Source organism: Acanthochromis polyacanthus, chromosome 15 (assembly GCF_021347895.1).
Source record: "Acanthochromis polyacanthus isolate Apoly-LR-REF ecotype Palm Island chromosome 15, KAUST_Apoly_ChrSc, whole genome shotgun sequence".
Lineage (NCBI taxonomy): Eukaryota > Metazoa > Chordata > Actinopteri > Pomacentridae > Acanthochromis > Acanthochromis polyacanthus.
The window spans coordinates 29198392-29222030 of NC_067127.1; the positions used below are offsets into that span (position 1 = coordinate 29198392).

Sequence of the window (23639 nt, forward strand, 5' to 3'; positions counted from 1 at the left end):
AGAGATATTTTATATCCTGCACCGTGTGTTTTCATTCTCCTGGATGTGTGGCAAAGGTGAAATTGCTTCAGGGAGACTTTCGTTTCTCCAGACAGCCAAAGCTGAGCATCAAACCTGGGCTCTGAAATCGGTCGAATGCAAAGAGGTGAAAGCCGTGGGGCGGCTCTGAATGTCTGTGCAGTTGTTAGACCCTCGTGTTTTTAGCAGCAGTTGTGGTAAATTGAATTTAATGGTTTTGTAAGGGGCTGAGCCATTAGGGGAGAACATCTCCAGTGTTTCCCCGGGGTTGAAATGGCTGTGAGGTGGTGGGTTGTGCTGGAGGCGCGAAGCAACTAGGGGGGTCCGGGGGCATGCCCCCCGGAAAAATTTTGAAAATCAAGATGCAAAATGGGGCATTCTGGCACAATTTGGAGCACATTTTGTTGTATTTGTAGCCATTTCCAAAAACTAAATTAAATACAATTTTCATGTTTCTTTTCTAAAAATTAGTGATAGGGAGAAAATATGACAAATATAAACCCACTTGTACTTGCGATCAAAACATGTCAACTAGTCCAGTCTATTATATTCTGGTCAGATTTCCACAAGCCATTCCAAAATGCCACATCAGTTCTTATTACAAATTTGAAAAAGATGACAAAGGACTTGAATCTGGAATCAAGTGGTGACTTTTACTTTTTTTCTAAAAACAACTACATGTTAGGTACCAAATTCCCACTTCATTTTTATTTATAATAAAAAGGTTATGTCATGACCTTCATTTTACTTAAAAATGTGAAAGAAAACTTCAACTCTGGGTTAACAACTGGTTTTCTGAAGGAGTTAGTTCTGTTTTCAAAACTGTTACCTTTTTGAACACAGAACTAGAATTTGAACACAGAATTAGTTTTGCCATTGAATGATATAATTTCGGGCACTCTATAAATCATTTTATCAAAAGAAACTAGGAACTTTATATTCCGTTGAAATCATTTGTCTCGTTCGGTATAACGGGTTTTGTCGTGCCTAAATGTTTTGATGGGAGCCATTTTTGCAGTCACTGTCAATTCGTATCGCCGCGGAACCAAAACAGTAAGCAAACTCAGTAAAGGAAGCGAGATCGATGCCTACACTGCGTTGCTCACTTTATTTTGATGACATGCGATAGTTTTGATACTTAATTTGACATATGTCTGTGATACACACCTGCTTTTAGCCCCGAAAAACGAAACGATGGAGCGCTGCCGCTTCTTGTCCGCCATGCTCGTTGTTCGCCAATCGGAACGACCGACATTTGAAACACGGACTCGCGGGATGTCATACGAGAACTGAGTGTTACCGAACAACGGGGATGTGCCTTGCTGTCTTCACCCACGGCGAGAAAAGGCTGCTATTCTGACTTGTTGATTTCAGTGGCGAATATACCGGACTTATGTGCCAATGCTTTCTAATATTTAGCATTACTTTTTTTTTTTTTTGGTGCGGACCAGTGAGGCGGCAATGTCGGCCAAATTGTAATGAGGCGGTGGCATATACCAGCGAGGCGGCCCGCCTCATCGGTCATATAGGAGGGGAAACACTGATCTAGTTTAGGGCTGCGTGATAATGAAAAAAACTGACATTGCAATATTTTGTCTTTCTGCAATATCAGTCATTTTCAAAAGACACGGGTGCTTTGTAGAGGAGTGCATCTGCACTGAAAGTAAAAAAACTATTTTAAAAAAAGCAATTTGGAGCCTTTTGTCATGTGGTGTAACACTTGCAAAGCAGTCTGTTCTTTTTTTCTGCATTGGATGACACTCCGATGATGAGCTAAATAGTCAAACAAATTAGTTGTGTTGCTTAGTGTGGTGGCAAAAATTGCAAGACATACCTATTTTTGGTCATCCTTTCTGGAGCTAAAATATTTTCGTACACTTTACATTGCATTTCTTTTTTACAACTAAATCTTCCCTTAGGATAGTATTACTATAACAAAATGAACATAATCCAACTAAATCCTCCCTTTCTCTCCTGCACCTTGCTCATTTTGCTGTGTATATGTGGAGCCTGAATGTCAACAAACTCTGCATCTTATAAACAGGGATGAGAATTTTCCGCGGATTTTATCATTGCCAGGGTCATTCTTGTGAATCGTCTAAATTCGAGGAGAAAATGTTTTGGGGGGGGTGAGGTATGATTATCGTCGGCGAGTCGTAATATTGAACGGCTGCTAATATCCACCGCGCTCAATGCTAGCTGCCACTCAGTGAGAGCAGTCATGTACAGTACTGTAATCGAATCACCATGAAGTGTAGAGTCCAGGGATGGGAATTTTCCGCGGATCCGCTGATTTCCGCCGATTTCATTTCAAGTCTGAACACTTTATTGTCGCTGATACTCCCGTGAGATGGTAACGACGTTAACGATAGCTTGTTAACGACGATTGTAAACGGCCCAGCGATTGGAAGTCGCTGCGCCGCCGCCGCCGCACACATATCCCCCCCCCCGTCAACAACTTTCCGCTGGAATCAGAACTTGCTGATCCCATCCCTGTATAAATAAAGTTTATAGAAAAACACTATGTACCCAAGAACCCTTAAGTTTGAGTAAATTATGTTCTGCCAGACAGACTTCTTTTATAGTTTACTCTCTTGCATGGTGCTCTTGTAAGCAGCGGAACAACTTGTAGCATAATGTGTTAATTAGCTTCAGTTAACATTGCATTTCCTGTGTTGTGGCTACAGTGCAGATTGAAATAATATTGTGCAGCTCTAATCTAATTTCAGATTTTCTTGCAGATATTGCCATTTGTGGTATAGCTGGAACCCAAGCTTCAGCTCAGTATTCACTGTGTGCAACAATGAGAGCTTAAAGATAGAAATAGCTTAAGCTCAATAAAATAATAAGAAAAACAAATAAGATAATTTAAAAAGAGAATAATAGGACCTTTCTGTTAACAGGTTGGTCATTAGAGGCTCATGCGATGCATCGAGGTATTTTGCAATTAAGTTTTAACAAAGTAATGAAGAATAAATAAATTCTGGGTCAGAAATTGCAGCCTTTCTGGTTTGTTTTCAAATTTCGATTGGAAATTGTTCAGCCCTAGTTCTATCGCCTGTTATTGCCTTTATTCTGCTCTACAATAGTTTTTTTTATTTTAAAGAAAACATGCCTTTCAAACCTGCTGACAGATTTGGAAGCTTAGAGGGTTAATGAATGTGAACTACTCTGTTATCTATCTATTATAATTGAATTTATTTTTCCTATAATATATTTTCCTCAATATCTCAATGTCCAGTGTAGAGCTGTATCTTAACAATTCCATGTGGAATAATTTTTTTGCTTCTTTTTTCATAGTTATTTAAATTCAATTTTTGCCATTTGTGTTCTACAAAACCCTTAACATTTCTGCCATCAGTTGTTTAAATACAAGCATTCCTGCTTTATAGGAGTAGTACTCCAATCTGTGTATGGTTCGCTCATTCGTTTTTCCATTTCAAAATAAAATCTAAAAAACTGTAATGGAGCGCTTTTCCAATTTTATTCTCTTTGAGAGTGACAAAACCCACGCAGAAATCATGGAGTTCACATTGCTCTATATTAAAGACATTATATTGTATTATATACACACGTGGACAAAATTGTTGGTACCCCTCAGTTAAAGAAGGAAAAACCCACAATTCTCACTGAAATCACTTGAAACTCACAAAAGTAACAATAAATAAAAAATTATTGAAAATTAAATAATCAAAATCAGCCATCACTTTTGAATTGTTGATTAACATAATTATTTAAAAAAACAAACTAATGAAATAGGGCTGGACAAAAATGATGGTACCTCTATAAAAGATTGAAAACTATTTGACCAGAGTGACATGATTAACTCAGGTGTGTCATTTAATTGACATCACAGGTGTTTCCAAACTCATAATCAGTCAGTCTGCCTATTTAAAGGGAGACAAGTAGTCACCCTGCTGTTTGGTGAAAAGGTGTGTACCACACTGAACATGGACAACAGAAAGCGAAGGAGAGAATTGTCCCAGGACAATTGTCCTTCTTTAACTGAGGGGTACCACAATTTTGTCCACGTGTGTATATATATATATATATATATATATATATATATATATATATATGGGTGAACGATTTGGGAAAATAATTGCGATTTTTTTTTTTCCCCAAATATTGCGATTGCGATTTAAAATGCGATTTTATTATTTTATCTTCTTTTTTTCCCCAAAAAGCCATAAATGTTTGTTTGAAATATGACCAACACAACATGAAATCCATTTAGTGTAAAATGTTCTTTCCATTTGTTTGAATAAAATTCTAAGATGTACGACTTTAAATAAATGGGATTTTTATTTAAACGCTCAAAGAAACATAAGAACAAGCACTTTGTAAAAACTGTGCAAAATTTACCATCTTAACAAAAAATATATAAAATAATAGGCATCTTACTCCTCCCAAATCAGTAACATTTCACACAACTGAAGCATAGAATTTGACTCTATTTGAAAATATTTTGTAGAATCAGAATAAAGTTATAAATAAAAAACAAATGCACTTTTACATTAGGTAAAAAAAAACAAAAAACAATTTGAATATTACTATAAATATCAACTTTACTTTTCAAAAGAACATTACAATACCACACAACACAGACTAAACTTCACATTGAGCATGACACTGCCAGCCACAATGATTCAACAGTGTTCTTCTCGTGGCTCACAGGTTTTTTGCTAAGAAGATCACCATATTTACTTTGGCTGGCTTCAAAGATGAGCAAGTGCCAATATTCCCTCCTGTACTAAAGAGACGGTCTGAGGGAGCGCTTGTGGCAGGTATGCAGAGATACTTGCGTGCCATGGTGCACAGTTGTGGGAAACTGATCTTGTGTACCCTCCACCAAGCCAGGGGATCATCCTCTCCATCAATGGTAGGAGTCATCAAATAACTGCTGATCTCTGCCTCTGCAATGTCCTCAAGTTTTGCAGGCAAAGGGGAGGGTGCACTGCTTTTGAAAAAACTGCCTAGAGACCTCTTCACCTTCTCCCCGACAGGCTGGGCACTTTCAGGCACCTGAGCTGGTTCGGTACGAGACCTCTTATCGTAATAGATGATTAAAACAGTTATTAGTTTTCCAGTTAGCTTTTACAGAAACATTTTTGTGAAATATATAATTATAATTTACCTGATGATATGTACGTTTAGCCCCGTTTACCATTTCATTCTTCAGTCTGGTCTTGATGACAGGGATGTTGTCAGAGCTGATGTATTTTGTTTTGAACCTTGGGTCCAGGAAACGGGCAACATCCATGAGCTCCTGGATGTCTGGTTCTCCATATTTGCTGTTGAGATATGCCAGGACTTTGTTTTTGATTGACTTTGTGAGATCAGTGTCCTCAACATCTTCAGCCAGGACTGAAGTGGCAAAAAGGTGGAGCACTGGCTTGAGGTAGGAGATACTCACATACTCCTCTCCAGAAAGAGCATCGGTGAATTCAAGTAGAGGATGCAGTGCCCTGTGGATTGACTCCAACACATCTATGTCTTGCCAGGTTGGGATGAGGGAGCGTGCGTATCGATCACCAGACAATACCTGGGAGATGGCTTTGGCCTGTTCAAGTATTCTGGTAATCATCAGTTTTTCACTTTAGATCCCCATCTTGTTGGACACTCAGTGATGAGGTTGTGCTCAGGAAGCTTGAGGCTCCTCTGTGCCTCTGTCAGGGCAGCCTTTTTTTTCCAACTGTGGGAAAAGTGCCCCACCAGCTTCCTGCACTGTGCTGTTGTCCTTGACACTCTGTCATCTTTGAGTGCATTTTCTGAAAGAATTTTTTTTTTTAAAAAGCTGTATAATTTGAGTTTTGTGATACAAGGCTATGAGTCATCATTGCACTCTGATATAATTCTCTGTCATTCTGAAATACATCTACTGTCCTCTTTCAAAACAAATAAAAGGAGAAATGCAGGTGGGCACCACATACAGACACATGAGCACATAAAATCAATACACATTTGAATCAATTAACATAAGGAGTGGGAGAAAGTATGAATTTAATCACTTTTCAGAAAAGTGCATTATGAATAAAAATGTGTATTATTATTATTATTATTAGGCTGTCTGAATACTAATCAACACATTCGATTTTTTTATACTTAGGCATACATTAATTACTGTAAATTAATGCATTCCTCTCCCTTTTACACACTCACACACTCACACACACACACACACACACACACACACGAATGACAACTTACCGATGGCCAGATGTAATCTGTGCCCAAAACACTGGAGCCTCATCCACTCATTCAGCCGTGCAGCCAGCACCATATTTGATGCGCTGTCCGTAGTGATGCAGACTTGTCTCTCCTCCGGGAGATCCCAGCTGGCAAGCCCCTCTCTCAGGCCAGCTGCAATATTTTCCCCGGTGTGGTCGTCTAGGAAGTAGGTGGCTTGTAGGCAGCGAGCTTTGAGGGTGAAATCATCTTCGATAAAATGTACTGTAAGACTCTGGTAAGGCTCAGCTGTGCAGCTTGACCACAAATCGGTTGTTGCAGCAAAAAAGTCCACAGTTTTAAGCCCCGCAGCGACTTTATCTTTGCACTGTTTGTAAAGCTCCGGTATGGCAGTCTGACTAAAGTATGTACGGGAGGGTATCCTGTACCGTTTATCGAGGGTGTTTATCAATGCGGTAAACCCAGGCTTGGTCACCGCGCTGAGAGGTGCCATGTCTTTAGCCATGAAGTGAGTGATTGCCCGTGTGATTTCCCCGTGTCGCTTTGAAGTGCGCTCATACGGAGTAACGCTCTCAAACATCTGGGGGAGTGATTCCTGTCTGGTGCCTGGCGTAACGGTACTTGAGCTCGGCATTTTCGCTTTGCAGGCGTCATAAGAGGCACAGTGATATTTTTCAAGTGTTGGAACAAATTTGTTGTGTTACCTCTAGTTGTGGCAATGGTGGCACGACACGCTCTGCACAACACTCGACTTTGCGCTGCATCGTCTTTTTTAAATCTGAAATAATCCCACACAACTGATGTGCTGTGCCTCTTCGGGACTATTGTCTCAGTAGTTTCTGAGGAGCCAGAGGCCATTGCGCAGTAGGTTAAAGCAAAGGGCAGTGGATGTTGGTGAATCCATCACAGTGCTCCTCTCACTTTTGTTTGTGTCACATGACCACATTTTAATCGCACATGTTGCGATTAGCAAATCGCTTTTTATCATATCATATCATATCATATTATTGCAAAGATAAATATTAGTGGTAGGACACAATTTACAAACTGAATATATCTAATTAAAGGCTTTGTAATTAATTAATCACGACTGATTAACAAGGGCATAGAGGTAAAAAAGCGATATATGCAGTGTTGTCTTCATTTTAAATGCCAAAAGGATTTTGTGGCTCTTGGTGTTTTCTTTTCTGTGAGAAACGGGTCGAAATGGCTCTTTGAGTGTTAAAGGTTGCCGACCCCTGATATAGACTTTATTAAGTAGGCTACTGATGCCGACGTTATTCGGGGAAGTTTTCTTTGTCTAGTGTGTTTATTTGATGCACAACCAGGTCTGGTTGTGACAAACCTGCAACGAAACATCTGTAGACGGAAACTATCACTAGTTAACTTGATTGTCAGTTAAACTGGAACAGCGGTCAGAATCGCCAGAGGTCTTGACATTTTAATACTTAAAAATACTTACTTGGATCATTAAAGCAATTTTGTTCACACTGAGATCATGAGTTCTCAGAGTGATGCGTCTACTCGCTGTAAATAAGACAAACATGTCTTGTTTTCACAGTACGTGGTGCAGAGTTTGACAGAGAAGTGAAGTCAAGTCGCCACGAATTCTCACTTTGACTTCCGGTTCTGCCAGTAGCTTCTAAATGGGAAACGACATTTTTTGTTCGTTTAAACCTTAAAATTTGTAAAAACGAAGCGTTTTTTTCTTTATCTGCTTTTCGTTTTTCGAATTTCATTTTAAATAAAAATAAAAAAAAACGATTATTTGTTTTTTCTCATTTTATTTTGAAACGTAAAAACGAATGAGCGAACCATACACGAATTTACTCCTCACCACTTCAGGTCTACTCTTGATTTGTTATTTTAGCTTCTAAAACACCCACAGCTAAATGTGTGAATCTTACATTTGCTTACTAAACTAAAGGCTTCTGTTCTTGCACTACTCTTACACACCATGTAATTGTCATACTCCAGGAGAAGGTCAATATTTTCATGCTGGATTTTAAGTTTTGCTGCCTGAGATTCTTCCTTCCCTGAAGGTCGAAACACTGTTCACTATCTCCAGAGGTTCCAGTTGTCCTTTAATGGTATTGATCTCTGCTTTAAATACACCCGAGCCCATCCCAGTGAATAATTCAGATCACCTCACCACAGTGGCAGCACAAGGTTCCTGCTTGCTCGATGGTTGAATAAGAGAAGTCATCCTTGCTCTGACCGGCTCTGTTTCAAGTCAAACCTGCCCTTTTTCACCCGCTGTGAAAATGTTATTATTTATGGTGATTTTGTGTTGTCATGTGACAGGACTGCATTCCTCCAGAGTTCAAAAATCTGAAGGGTTCACCAAACCGCAGGAGAGGAATCAGATCTCTGCAGAGGCCTCACAACACGGCTTTTGGTTCCTTCACAGTAAAACCACATTACGGAGCAGCAGATTTTTTTTTATTTTGACTGTAGTAAATAACGCCAACTGTCTGCTGTTTGTCTCCTGGAGGTCAGTTCAGTGTCATTCAAACATGTTGTTGTTTCTTTAGTAGATGGTGGTGATAGTGACTCAACTTTCTGTTTGAGACATAGAAGTTTGGACTTTTTGAGTTTTTTTTATGATAGGCCACATAATTATGTATGTCCAAATGCTGGCGTAAATTCTAGGACCTATATTTATTATTATTGTTGCTGCAAAGGGTAAAAAGTTGACATTGCAGGTGTTAGGCTACATAACATTCAGTGTGAAAGCAGTCTTTGCTTTTCTTTATTATTATTATGGTATTCTCTTCTATACGTTCTATAATGCCCCATAAATTCAACACCCCTGCAGCTAAAATCATGGTTCCAGAGCTACAATGTGAAGTATATTGATGTAATGCTTGGTTTGACTTTTGATGCAGATATCAGTAATGGTTAGTTTTATATTAATATTTACATGAATTTAAAAGTGAAATGCATCCTGTGGGAAAGTGGACTTAAATTAAACTGTTCAGAAGGCTTTGATCTTTGAATGCATGGCTTTTCCGTTGCGGAAAATGTGACCAGCTCAAGTGTGCAATGGTGTTTTTTGCTGCCTTAGAGCAAATTCCTGCTTCTCTAAAAAGGAGGGTTTGCAACATTTCTCTATTTTCTTTAATGGGAATCTAAATATAGTTTTTGTTTTTCCCTGTTTTCTGACATTTTATTAACTATGGGGTTAAATTAAAACCTGTGCATATACGGATGTGTGCATTTGATTTGAGCTCAGGCAACAATATCCACAAATAGAAAATCATCCTTTCTCACTTATGTTTTGAGACTTTGGAGGACAAAATCTCAAGTGTTACTTTCACAACAAAAAAGCTCTACATCAACATCATTATTTGATTAAACCATTATTTTTTGGCGGCAAAGAGAACAGGCTGTCTGTGAACACCTCTATTTTTTTTTTCTGCAAGTTTGCGCTGGCCCAACTTCTTGAAGATTGCCAGGTCATTGAACATTTACAATAGCGAGTGGAAGATAAGGTGCAAATTGTTTTTTTCCCACACAACAAATCAATTAGTTGAAGTGGACCTTCATTGGTTGAATAGACCACCGATATCCTTTAGTTTTGGACATTCGTTTGGGGGAAAAAACAAGATATTTACCAGATAATTCCTTCTGTTTTCTGACAGTTTGTCAACAAAATGATTATTGACAAAGCTAGTCTGGAAATTTGTTTGCAGTGTCAACATTTAATAACTTATCTGTTAGTTTAGGGTTTACTGTAGATAAACCAAACAGTTTCAATACTGAATTTGACCCTTACCTCTTTTTTTTTTTTTTTAAAGGTGAGCATCATTATTCTTCACAACAATGTTCATTAGTGTCTGCTAAAGCCCAAGATGACATCCTCAAGTGTCTTGTTTTGTTCACAAACCACAGTTATTCAATTTGCTTTCATAGAGGAGGAAAGAAACCAAATTATATTCAAGTTTAAGATGTTGGGGTCAGAGAATTTAGAGCTAGTTTTCTTATGAAATTGTGAAAATAGTTCAGGTCTACTTAAAATAGGTTACATTTGTCTTATTTTAGGAATCTTGCTTGTAAGAATGCAATAAGAAGCATGGCTTGATCATGCAGAGAACAACGTTGTTGAATTAAATCTGTGGTTGTTTAAAGTGTAGAAGGAAACAGAAAGAGCTCAACATAGACGTTTTTATGGCTGCAAACATCTGGATGTACACGGTTCCTTCTTCTTTCTTGAGGGGGATTTGCTTTTCCTTTCTCTGTAATCCTGCTGCCTGATAGGTGCAGTGATCCCTCTGAAGTGACGTTGGCCCCTGACCTCCATCCTGACCCTGGCCCCTGACTCCCCCTCCCTCCACCTTGGTGTCCTGAACCTCTATCAGCTCTTCACTAACAGAGCTGTCTCCTCCCCACCTGGATTAGACCGTCTAACTGCAGATTTTCTTTATTTCCCCTTCAGTCAGCTGGTGAAGTGATTCTTCCAAAGGGTGTTTGTGGTCCAACTGGTTGGTTCACATTCAGCAGCGTTTGTTAAATATGCTTTATGTTTGGCTCGGGGCTGTTATTGTCTGAAAACTGGAATTTTATTTCTGTAGCGTGAATATTTTTCATTTAAATCTATCAAATTACTTTAACATCCTGACCTGCTGGAGAATTTTAGCTCAGTTTAACCTTTAGATGTCAATTTTCAAAAGTCACACAAAGGTTTTAAAAACGGGCCATCAAAATGTAAACTGTTTCTTCTTTCAATGAATTAGATTTTTTTTAAATTCATCACCCTTGAATTACCCATTTATTTGCATGATGTCACAAATAATTTGTATATTCTAAGTGACCTTTGATCTGTAACAAAATGAATTCTGATGCACTATTTTTGTGCAGTGTTGGGTTTTGCTACCTTCAGGACACAGTTATCCATTTGCTGTCCCAAAATTGCCCCAAAATATACACCTTTGCTGATTTTTTTTTTTGCCATATGCATCCACAAATTAGTTTTAAACATCCATAGCTTATGATTAAAAAGTTTAAAGTAAATTAAAGATGGTCAGGCAGAAGACCAATGATGATTTGAGACGGGAAAAGCCCATTTTGCTCCAGTTAAATGATGCAATAATACAGTTTTCTCACAGGAGAAGAAAGAGCTTCTCTACTGAACCATAATGAGCAGAAAAATAATATAATGTTTCGCAGAGGAATACAGAGCAACCGGAAACTAACCGTTTTTCACTGCCTGTACTCACTAGGTTCCAGGATCACACAAATTTATTTTTAAATTATTTTTTTTAAATTCGGTTAGGCAACCATTTCCACATGCATTACACTTAAATTTTATACTCAGAATTTTTTAAAAAGAATAGATTTTAATTGCGCAACAGCTCTGCTTGGTTTGGAATATGGAATTTGTTGCAATTTATTCAAAGAAAATATACGAAAAATTTTAGTTGAGCTTTTCATGGTTTGATCTGCTCTCTAACAGTCTGAACATCTGTGTCTCATCTTTATTTTAGCAGAAAAAAATGCTGCATTTACAATTTTTTTTTATTTGCGCACTCTGGACCATTTGTGTCATTGCCATTTTGGTTTAGGACACCAGTATTTTCTTTGCTGTTTTGCCAATTTTTAAGCCGTGAAAATTGCAGAAAGTCAAGTTGTCAAGGAGCCTCAAAAGTCTAAATGAAGAGATGTGTTAGTGGAAAATTATTGACTAAAGTGTCTCAATCTCCATTTTTTCTACAATCTGTTAGTGTTGGTTAACAACCAGCAGTCTGTCTGGCGGGCTGGTAAACGACATGACGATGGTTTTTAGGCCCCAGCAGTGGGTGGTTTTATATTCTTGGCTGCCCTGCAGGCTGCAGCCATGAAGAAACATCTATCCAACACACAATCCTCGTTGCTGAGCTTTCCCACTCATCCTGAGCCCTTGTGAATGCAGCGCTGCTCCCTCCCTCCCTGCCTCCTCGTTTCTGGTCTTTAATTTCAATTAGCTCTGGCTGCCGGTTGACTTTGATGGCATTAGCCTCTCCTCCCAGCCTCCACACTCGTCCCTCTGCTTTCGTCTTCCTCTGTTGGTTTTGCGAAAGCCATCGGCTCTAACTGCTGCGATCAGAATCTGAACGCTTCGCTTCCACTTCCTGCCGGCAACCCGCCCGCCGTTCTACCGAACCACCACACACACTGAAGACACAGGCACTGTTTGGCCTGCTGGCTGTTTCTGTGAAAATGTAGGTAGGCAGCACAATAAAAGAATGTTTCCTGGCAACAAGACAGTCTGACTTGGACAAAAACAGCAAGACTGAGGAGGAAATAGCGTGTTTTTCACAAGTACACGTTTTTTTCCTACAGGTGAAGCAATTGAATAGGTTATATTACACCCAAGTTGTGTTCATGTTTAAAGTTTTAATTCTAAACTGTCAGAAGTGCCTAAAACTATTATTGATGCAAACAGCACCTTGACATTGTTGGTAATCTGGACCCGATGACACCTGTAGAGAATAGTAAATGTTTTCACTGATAACACTAACAGTAACAGAAATTTAAACAGGCTCCTCTCCAAATCAAAGTCAAGAATTATGGTCAGCTGACTTGTTATCTAAACGTTAATAAAGCCGTAAGAGTCATCTCAGGGCACTTCACATAGACAGGACAACATCTTTCAATATTACATTAGAGAAAAAAAATCCAGCGACAGAAGGGAGACGGCACGGCAGTGTGAACGAAAAAAATCTCCAGTGTCTGCCAATTTAAACAAAACAAACCCACTTTACTTTAAGTGACAAATGATTAGAGTAAATTATCTATTTTTTGATTATTGGATTACTTGATCCTTTTGGGGCTGCACAGTGAGTCGTGGTTAGCACTTTTGCCTTGCAGCAAGAAGATCCCTGGTTCGAGTCCGGGCCTGAGCCCGGGATCTTACTGCAGGGAGTTTGCATGTTCTCTCTCTGGGTTTTCTCCGGGTGCTCCAGCTTCCTCCCACAGTCCAAAAATATGCTGAGGTTAATTGATTACTCTAAATTGCCCGTAGGTATGAATGTGAGTGTGATTGTTTGTCTGTATATGTAGCCCTGTGACAGACTGGCGACCTGTCCAGGGTGTCCCCTGCCTTCGCCCGAATCGCCTGGGATAGGCTCCAGCACCCCCGTGATCCTAGTGAGGATAAAGCGGTGTATAGAGGATGGATGGATGATCCTTTTGTTGCAGTAAGGTTACTACTGAAGAAATAGGAGGAGATGCTTGGACTGTTAAATCTCAGAAAACTGTATTTGTATTTTGCACAAGGTGAAGTAATTTTAATATCTTTCTTGCAAATGTTTCTCTCACCTACCATCCTGATTAGACTGTATTTCTCTTCCTCCACAACTGAACCTTGTAAAAACGCTTTCTTGAGTTTTCTTTTAAGAGGCACAACAACAAGGAGATTTTGAAGACTTGATGGTATTGGAGCTGTATTCAGACAAAGAAAATCTGCACGTTGTCTCTAAATGCATTAGATTTTCCACTGTGTTGTGCTCTACTTGCAGCCCTATTTGCTCAAATGATTTATTGATTAATATAAGAAGCTAGTATTTGCGGCATATTACGTCAGTTTAAACTGAAACGATAAGTATAGTTGGAGCAGACTATCTACACATGCACATATTTATCTGATTCCTGAAAATAGTACTACATCAACTGGTGATTCCAGCATAAAAACTATTGAGGAATATGACACTGACTAGTTAACTGCTGTTGCAAGGTTTACGCTAGACTTTTTGGCCATTGTTTAAATAAAATGCACTGATGACTTCCTTGGCATAGTATTTTGGGAGTTTGAAGACGAAACAGTCGGTAAACATTAAATACGTTAGACATTTGGCCAAGTTTAAAATTGTGAAAACATGGGGGTGCTCACATGTAATGTTTTTTCTTCCCACCACCAAAGATAATGGGTTATTCTGCAAGGTTGTTGATGTAGCTCTTTTCTTTTTATGAAAGTGACACCCGAAATTGTCAGTCCAGAGAGAATTTGATTGGATCAGAGCATGTCCAACAATGAGTCGTTGTGTTTGTCGCCTTTTGTTTGACTAATTTATAAAATGGTAAATGGTCTGTATTTATATAGCGCTTTACTATGGGAGATGCCAGCGTGTCATCATTTGTTACGGTCACGTGGTACAAGACCGCTGCTGGTTGGCAAGAACCAGCAGTAACATAACAGCTTGCTACGAGAACGGTATCGGGTTTTAAACAAATACGTAAAATTATCGCTTTTCATGAATGAAATTGCACATGTATTTACCACAGTGGTAATATCGTGTGTAGTTGTTGGTTGTACGAAGCATTTTGAGAAGGGATCAGGCTTGAAATTTCACCGAATACCGATCTCAGGAGAGAGAAGATGGCGGTGGCTTCAGCCATCAACAGGAAAGCAGCAGAGATAGTGTTTGTGGCTCCCACTTTTCTTCAGGTAAACTATTCAATAGTTTAGCATTTTTAGTATGTCCAACTTTGAGCTTATTCACCAAAAGATATTGATTTAGTGTTGCATCCTTCGCGTGAAGCGATCTCTACACTTTCGGTTTGGTTCAGTGTTGTCATGTGTTACCGATCACTTTTTGGGCGATGAAAGTATACTAAAGTTGAATGAAGCATATTCAATAACATCTCCTTAAGCCAGCAACCTCATATTTGTAACCATATTTGTTTCTGTATGCGTCTAGCGATCGTTTTTTTAGAATTGTCCTATTTTTGAACACCAATGCTGTGGGTCTGTTACTGTTACATAGAAGCCATACTACAGACAAAAAAATACAGCAACTTCTTGATGTTTCTTTGACATCTTGTTGAAGATTAACAGAAGATATATTATTTTTAATTCATAATTATATATTTTTGGGTGGGTGAACTGCCCAGGGGTGTCAATTAAGTAAAAATAAATGTCGGTGAAGGAAATGTCCAGCCACAATGAAGAATCGTCAACCCACCCAGTCTTCAAATTGTAGGGATCTGGCAAGGTTTTACTGTTTCCCTGATATCTCAGCTTACTCACGTATCTTTGTCGGGCCTCAGGTGATGAGGATTGAGCATAATCGGACAATTTCACGGAAGAATAGTTCGCATTGTTATCGTCAGCCATTGTTCCTCTGGTTCCTCTTGCCAACCAGCGCGGTAATCGCGTGACTTCGTGACGTCACTGTTTGTAAACACTGGCATCTCCCATACCTGCAAGGTACCCAAAGCGCTTTACAAGATACGTCACATTCACCCATTCACACACTGATGGCGGAGGCTGCAATGCAAGGCGCGAACCACGACCCATCAGGAGCAATTAGGGGTTAGGTGTCTTGCTCAGGGACACCTCGACATGAGCATGACAGGCCGAGGATCAAACTGGCAACCCTCAGGTTGCAAGACGGCCACTCTACCCAGCGAGCCATGCTGACCCTGTACAGACTGGCATCTTATCAGGATGACACCCTGTAGGACTCTCAGGGACCAACAGAACCACCTTGGGAGCTCCTCAAGGACTCCCGGCCATGAATCTACTTCACTATTACATCAGTGTTGATGTCAGTGTGTTTGCTGTTTGTGAAGGATAAGTGGAGCAGTGTGGCAGACAGTTGGGGGAGCCTCCTCCGACACAGAAGCCTTTTTATGTGACAGTGCAGAGCTCGTCAAAGGAGGCTTTATTTAGTCAAGGAGGAGTCGTCAGGAGAGTGAGTTAATATTCACACTTGGAGCAGAGAGGAGAGTCCAGCTCCAGCCGGTGGTTTATAAAGTCTGAATAGAGATACTGCAGAGAGAACAGGAATCTTTTCAGGCAGCAGCAAAACTACACAACCCAGTAGTTAAATACAGACAGATGTGAAGCTACTAGGTTGGAAGGATGCATGTAAACAGTTGAACCTTTCAACCACTTTTGAAAAGAAATATGCGATGAGATCCTGCAGTGTCTTTTATTCCAGTAAAGATTATGATCTAAAAACATTTTCAACAAACCACAGATCAATTTGAAAAGATAATCAGCTGAACTGGTGGCCACAGATCTCCTGTTAGCAGCCAAAACACTACTTGTCTTAATGCATTACAGATTTTTATTATGTGATCTGATTAATACTTTCATTAATGATTACCCTGCAGACTGCTTTTATGAAAGAACTGGATGCCATTTTCATATGTCTTGTTTTGCCAAACCAAAGACCAAAACCCAAAGATATTTAGTTTGCTATCAGATGACTAAGCAGTTGGCCCCAAACTGGAGTTTCCATATTAAAACCAATGGATCTCACTTCATAAACAAACAAACGGGTATAATTACAACACGAAAGGGCAGCAAGATTATGATTAAAATGATGATCTGTATTATTTTTGTCAGCATTGAGCATCATGATTAATGCACTTTCACATTTATAGCTCCTCTCCGGTCATCGATTAAACCTCTAAAAACTAATTTTTGTGCATCCAAGTTACATATTGTTATCACCCCATATACAGTGGGTACAGAAAGTATTCAGACCCCTTGAAATTTTTCACTCTGTGTCATTGCAGCCATTTGCCAAAATCAAAAAAGTTCATTTTATTTCTCATTAATGTACACTCAACACCCCATCTTGACAGAAAAAAACAGAAATGTAGAAATTTTTGCAAATTTATTAAAAAAGAAAAACTGAAATATCACATGGTCATAAGTATTCAGACCCTGTGCTCAGTATTGAGTAGAAGCACCCTTTTCAGCTAGTACAGCCATGAGTCTTCTTGGGAATGACGTAACAAGTTTTTCACACCTGGATTTGGGGATCCTCTGCCATTCTTCCTTGCAGATCCTCTCCAGTTCTGTCAGGTTGGATGGTGAACGTTGGTGGACAGACATTTTGAGGTCTCTCCAGAGATGCTCAATTGGGTTTAGGTCAGGGCTCTGGCTGGGCCAGTTTCTTTGTTCAACTTGAGCATCAGAATGGATGACAATGAACTGTCAGAAAGGTTAAACCTGCATGGAGGATCTGAATCCGCCTCCTCTGGCTTCACACCAAACCACCCTGCTGCCGCTAAAACTAACACACTCAGCTGGAAAAAGTCCTGGAGACTTTGTGGAAAACTGTTGATGAGTTGACCGGCAGCTTTAGAAAACAGCAAAGTGAGTGAGAGAGACAGAGAGAGAAAATTATAGAACAAACGAGGAGAAAATAGATGTCCGAAGACGGAGGCTGAGAGTGGTCACGAGGTTGTCAAAAAACAGCTGCTGCCTCTCTCTCACACACGCACGCACACACGCACGCGAGGAACCACACACAAAACAAGCACACCTCGTTTATGGATGGAGGCGGTGCCAAAAAAAAAAGGCAGACGGAGGGAAAAACAGATCACCCACACACGAGGAAGAACTCTGCTCTGCTTTCCGTCCACCGATTAGATGTGAACCCTGATGAACAGCTGAGTGGAAGGAAAAACTGTGGTTGGAATAGAAATTAATGCAAATAATATGCACCAGAGGAAAGAACGGCACTGAAGAACACTCAAGACTATTTGAATTTTGTTTTATTTTTCCATCAATTCAAGTCAGTTTTTTTTAATTCAGCACATTTAATACAACACCCAATGTGTTTTCCAGTAAGAATGATTATGATTGGCACAGTAAGAAGTTTAAATATTAGAGTTAAGACCCTATAGTGTTTTTTATGGTGTGGTTTTACTTCAGTTGATTTACATATTAAGGAAAAAACTCAAAAATGATGTAAAAAATGACTGTCTATAATACATAAAAAAGCTGCAGTGCTAATAATTATAGACACAATGTGATCATGCAGATCATACTCATCAATATTATTTCTTTATCTATTAATACATTTGTGTCTAAGTATTATGGCTAAAACCCTACAGCATCAGTAGTCTTTGAGATAAACTAATTTTGAAATGAAGTTTAAAGATAAACAAATGAGTTCATATCCAAAAACAGGTAACTCACTTTTATAAATTTTCAGAAAACTTTTTGTTGTTTACTTGAGATAATAATAACTAGAAAAGCACTCAGAGAGTGCAGACCTCCACCAAGGATAGAGAGGAAAACAGGAAACCCATGCAGTAAAGAATCATGAGCTGGAATCGAACCTGTGTCTCTGACACAGTTCTGTTTACAAATCGCCTTCTTAACCAGTTGAGCTATCTGGACACCTTGTTCCAATTTGTTGAACGACATACTAACCTATGATGTTTTTGTCATATTTTGGACCACATACTAAATAAACATACTAAAAAAAAACAGAATCCAGGATTGCCACCAAAATTAAATCAGCTCTTCCTCTTACCATAGTCTACATCCCCTCAAAATTTCATCTGAATCTGCCCAGGCGTTTCTGAGTTATCTTGCTAACAGATGGATACACAAATGCCGGGTGTCGCATAACCTCCTTGGCGGAGGTAATAACACTAATAATTTATTTTTTCTCAATTTTGTCATGTATTTTTCGACTGAGTTGAATCCACTAAACTTCAATTTGATTGATATTATCTCAAGTAAACAATAAAAAAAAGTTTTCTGAAAATTTATCAAAACAGAGTTATCTGTTTTTGCAAATGAACTCTTCAAATATACTAACAACCCAACAAATCCAAAGATTCCCTGCATACCCTATGAGCAAGCTTTACTTTTTCATTTTATATGCATCGTTTTGTGTGTTTTGTTTCTTTTGCATTAGATTATTTTGATTTATATTTCTTGCAGTCTTATTCTTGTGTTTTGTAAAATTTTTAATATTGTGTTGTATGTTTTTTGTTTTGTCTTTATTCTGTAAATCTAGCTCTGTTTTTCTCTCTACTTGTTCTTTCTTAATGACTTATCAGTCACCTGTGAAGCACCTTGAAACCGCTCCTTGATGTCACTGGTAAGCCATTTGTGACTGAGCTGTGGTCAATTGTCACATGACAAAAAATCAGGACATTTCAGTTGCATTGCACGATGTGTTTAGACAGAGCAAAGAATAGATAAGTATCTATAGATTCACCGTTATTTCCAGTGTTGGTAACGTGTGGTCATACTGATTCTAGTTTTTTTTTTTGTAATGATTTGTGGTATCATAACTGTATCATATAACACAGATGACATTCTTTACTGCTAGTCATGGTTGTTCTGTTTCCATAGAGATGCAGCGAAAAATGAGCCCACAGCAAGATAAACTGTGACAGGAGGAAATAACATCCAAGGACTGCTTGGATATCAGAGGGTTAATCGAGTATTGATTGTTACCACAGCTGACCATCGGTTAAGTAAACTGTTAAACTTCCTGGTTGGCGGCGTGTAGCAGCTGATCTCTGTCTGTGGCAGCTGATGTTTTGGTGTAAATTCCTGCGTTGGAGTGACGTGTGAGGCGTAGGTGTGAAACCACAGTGTGACAGGAAAGCTGTGAAACCAGTCCCTCTAACGTCAGGCAGACATGCAGAGGAGGCTGTGACGGTGCATAAACAGAAATACAAGCCGAGACACTGGCTGACATTCTGCAGCTCACTCCTCCAGCCGTGACGCTTGCAGAGGTCGAACTGCTGTGGAAAAGTTCTTTATTTTTTTGCTGTTGTTAACAGACCTCAAGCTTGACTGTGTGGCTGTGTGTCTGCTTCGACTCTGTATCTCGGCAGTATCCGATTCCAAAAACACAGCAGTCCTGCAGGCTAGAGACTGTTAACTGTCACTAACAACTATTTTGTAGATTAATCAGTTTATTTACCATTTTCATTACCAAGTTCATTTAAGCAACTTTATGTTGCTGTATGTTGCAGCACAGTATGAAGTGTAAACAAAAGCTTACATATTAAGAGTTAAACTGGAAACTCCAACATGACAACAATAAAGAAAATCTAGGGCTTATTATTCAGGCCAGTAGTGCAACTCCTTAAAGAAAAATTCAGTCTGTATATCAAACGAAGTGCATCATGGACACGGTGGATTTTTTTCACATATATACCAATAAAAGCAACTCCTTTTCTGCTGATTGTGTTGCTGTTCTGTGTCTTTGATAGTGTCTTTGACTTTTATAAAAAAAAAAAAAAATTCACAATCGTCTTTGAAATGACTGCTGGTTATCATGTAGTCTTAATGAGGCACATTTCCATCACTATTTGATTCTCATTTTGTTGTCTGACATCAGAAGCAGATAATTATGTAAATGAGAGCAATTTTGTTGGCGATTTAGTTGTAAAAAGAAACCGTATATGTGAGCACAGAGGACAGGAGAGAAGCTAGCAGATGCTAAGTACCTCCTGTGTGTTTTCACTCGGCAGAGTTTACAAACCACATTTTTGTTCTGTGATCATCTAAGATATTCCCAGACTTTCGAAGCCTTTGTTCTTTGGAAAGTTGTTTAAACTGTGCCACTGACTGCAACAGACCAATGACCTGAGCCAACAATCACAGACTGTATTGAAGCCTTTTGATAATAAACACATGAAAACACAATTTGGTTCAGAACGTATTTTCAGCTTCAGTGTCATTGATTTTGCTAGTCTGCATGTGAGGTATTTAGGGAACATTGGTAAATTGTAGCACCTATTAGTGTGCAGATGTGAACAGTCATGCTGGGCTTAGTGTATAGGAATGGTTTCAAGCAACATCAGACGTAAGGTTAGAGACACAGTGAATATAGTCTTATTTTCGACAAGTCATGTGTCCGTGTGACCAACTAAGAAGTTGTTACCAGCAGTGCTACCAGTGGAAAAAATAGTGAGAAACCCCTGATTATTGGAGGAAAAAATAAGCTAAAAGAGGAAAAAAAGCATCTCTGTTAACCACTCACAGTCATCATAGGCAGAGCTAAATGAAGAATGCAGCTTTGGTGTTCCCTCAAAATTAGGGCTGGACCTGAATATCCGAATATTCGTTTGCTACGGAGGTATCCGGATATTAATTTTAGTATCCGAATATTCGGCCCGCCTCCGGCCATACGTTACCAGGTGGAACGAATATTTGGCGTTACTGTCTTCCCTCCGCCTTCGGCCCACATCGGCTCATCCCGTCGTGTGATCACATAAACATATACACATATGTCTGTGACATATACACATATGTCTATGTGATCACCCCCCTCCCCCCAGACGATAATAGGAATATTCGGAGCTCGTCTCTTCCCTTCGCCTTCGGCCCACTTCAACTCATCCCGCCATATCGGCTCATCTCGGCTCATCCATTCGTGTTTGTTTCCACCACCTGAATGGCCGGGTGGCTGCCAACTCCGACGGGAGGCTTCACTTCATTGCATAAACACAAGACAAGATGCCGAAGACCTCCGCTGTTTGGGAATTCTTCAGTTTAACTCAAGACAAAACGAAGGCAGTGTGCAAAATTTGTGTCCAGGATCCAAGACGAATGGATCCAAATACTCAGGTGGGTCTCCTTCGGTCCGGAAGACCAGACGAATGGATCCGAATATTAGGGCCGTCTCCGCACCCCCCTCCAACCGTGTGGTAGTTTGATGCTCGAAGGTTGTTGTTTCCCATAGTGAAGTTGATTTTGGAAACGGTAAGAGGCAGATAGCAGAAGGAAAGGACAAATGTCAGGTTTATACCCGCATCCTACATCTGGTGAGTCTGACTACATGAATTATAACTTCATGCTTGTTTGTGTCTGTGACAGGTCGGTGGTTGTGATGTTGGGCTGACCTGACTTCCCCACTACATTTCCCATGGAGCCGTGCGCAGACACTGTTCTACCATGGAGCCACCAGTCAGGTATGAAAACACACAATTTGTCTGCACAATGTTTATTGAGGTCGCATGAAAAACACAGAAGACAAACTTTTTCTTTGTTTCCGGTACACCAGTGATTTCTCCTTAATTAGCTGTCTGCCTTCCCCCTCCTGCTCTTTGAGGAGATTAACCCCTGACCTTAGGGCTGAAGGCCGAGTCGACCAATCAGGAGGCTTCCTGGCTTTTAATTGCAAGCTGTGATTGGGACATTGGAGCTGTCATCTGGTTTGATTAATAACCGCAGAGCGGGAGAGCAGGAAGAGAACTGATTAGACCAAACCAAGCCCCAAGGCTGATCTGAGTATGTGCGTGTTAGAAGTGAAGTAATGCCTTGCAAAGAGAAAGGAAATGTATGTGTTATAGGTGGAGCATTTGTGGGAAATAAAGGCTGGATTGTGTGTAAAAAGTGAAATTCTGCCTCGATGTGGGGAATAATTGCGAGTTTGTGCATCCTTTAAACTTACAGCTCTTTAGTTTTCTGCTTGTTTCCAAGTCGAGGCAGTGTGTTTGAAGTTTTGAAACTCAGTGGTGTATGTAACAGTTTATGGTTTAAAACATCAACAGTATGCATTATACATGGTGAGAATCAGTCTGTGTATCTAAAGGTCTGTCTTTAGTTACCTAAAGTTTAGGGAGGAATCATATGGAGGCAGCACAATGTATAGTTTCAGTGAAGTGAGATAAACACATCATGCTACAACAGTTTTTTAATGCTTGATACCAAATAAACTTACACAGCTTGTTGGCCAGTTTGTTGGCATGCACATTTCATGTGTCCACAACAAAATGGACAGAAATAGAAGAAAATCACTGAAAACGAGGAACTGATTGGAAAACGAAATGCAACTCAAGTTTGTCTGGAAGCATTTCAGCCTCAAAAAGCATGATGTCAATAAAATGTTTGTGTGCCCATTTAAATTAGCACAACAAAGCTCTGTATGACAAGTGCAAAGCTGTATCTGAGTGACGGTTAAAGCAAAAAAACTGTTTAGTATGTCTTTGCTAGTGTTACATCTCATTAGAGGCCTTTTTTGTGCTTTTTTAGAGTTCTTTTTTACTCTTTTGTGCAGACACATTCCCCCCAAAATCATTTAAAAAATAATTCTTATTTTCAAATAGAGTAATTCAGTTCATCTGCTGAAAATTCTTGTATTTTTTACTCATCACAGCAAGATAAAATATCAGTGTCAGTTTTTTCTCCAATGTTTTGCAGCACTAGTATAGACAGTAAAATATCATAAGATAAGTTTTCTCCTGTCCAGTGTTATTCCATGTACCTCTTTTTTGCTTGTTAAGGGTGTGCCGCAGCCTCACAAGCCAGATACGATATCTACATTAATATACTATGTTACGATGTTGTTTCTGTATCAAGCAGACTCTTACTCATGAGTCAATAGTTGCTCTCAATTACAGATTTATTTATTTTTAATTTCTCACCAAGCTTTGGTAAGCTCTATCTGTGTGATACAACCAGTCAGCTGTGATGGAGTCAGTTTTTTCCGGAGCAGTCTGCGAGTACGTGACCATGTGTGGAAACGAAGCAGATTGCTGCCTTTGTTTCATGACGAGGTGACTCAAGTGCCTGAGTCTCAGAGCTTGCTGACAGACCTTCAAACAGAGCCGGCCAGTCTGCAGCACAAAATCACTCCCATATGTCCCTCTGCGGCAGCTTACCCACTACCACCACCACCAGCCTCCTCACTGCCCTGCACGCTCAGCCTACAGCACAACCTGATGAGTTTACA

General features: G+C 39.6%; 1 protein-coding gene and 1 long non-coding RNA gene across 3 annotated transcripts in view; one reads left to right on the forward strand and one right to left on the reverse strand.

The window, feature by feature from the left end:
• The window catches only part of LOC127537431 (uncharacterized), a 292103-nt gene that overhangs the window by 168751 nt on the left and 99713 nt on the right, over positions 1-23639 (reverse strand). The window lies entirely within an intron of this gene.
• The window catches only part of LOC110965431 (bone morphogenetic protein receptor type-1A-like), a 119170-nt gene that overhangs the window by 15997 nt on the left and 79534 nt on the right, over positions 1-23639 (forward strand). For both annotated transcript variants that reach the window (XM_051959641.1, XM_051959642.1), the window contains exon 2: positions 21782-21876. The gene's annotated coding sequence lies outside the window, so the exon portion shown is untranslated. The remainder of the gene's footprint in view (positions 1-21781; positions 21877-23639) is intronic.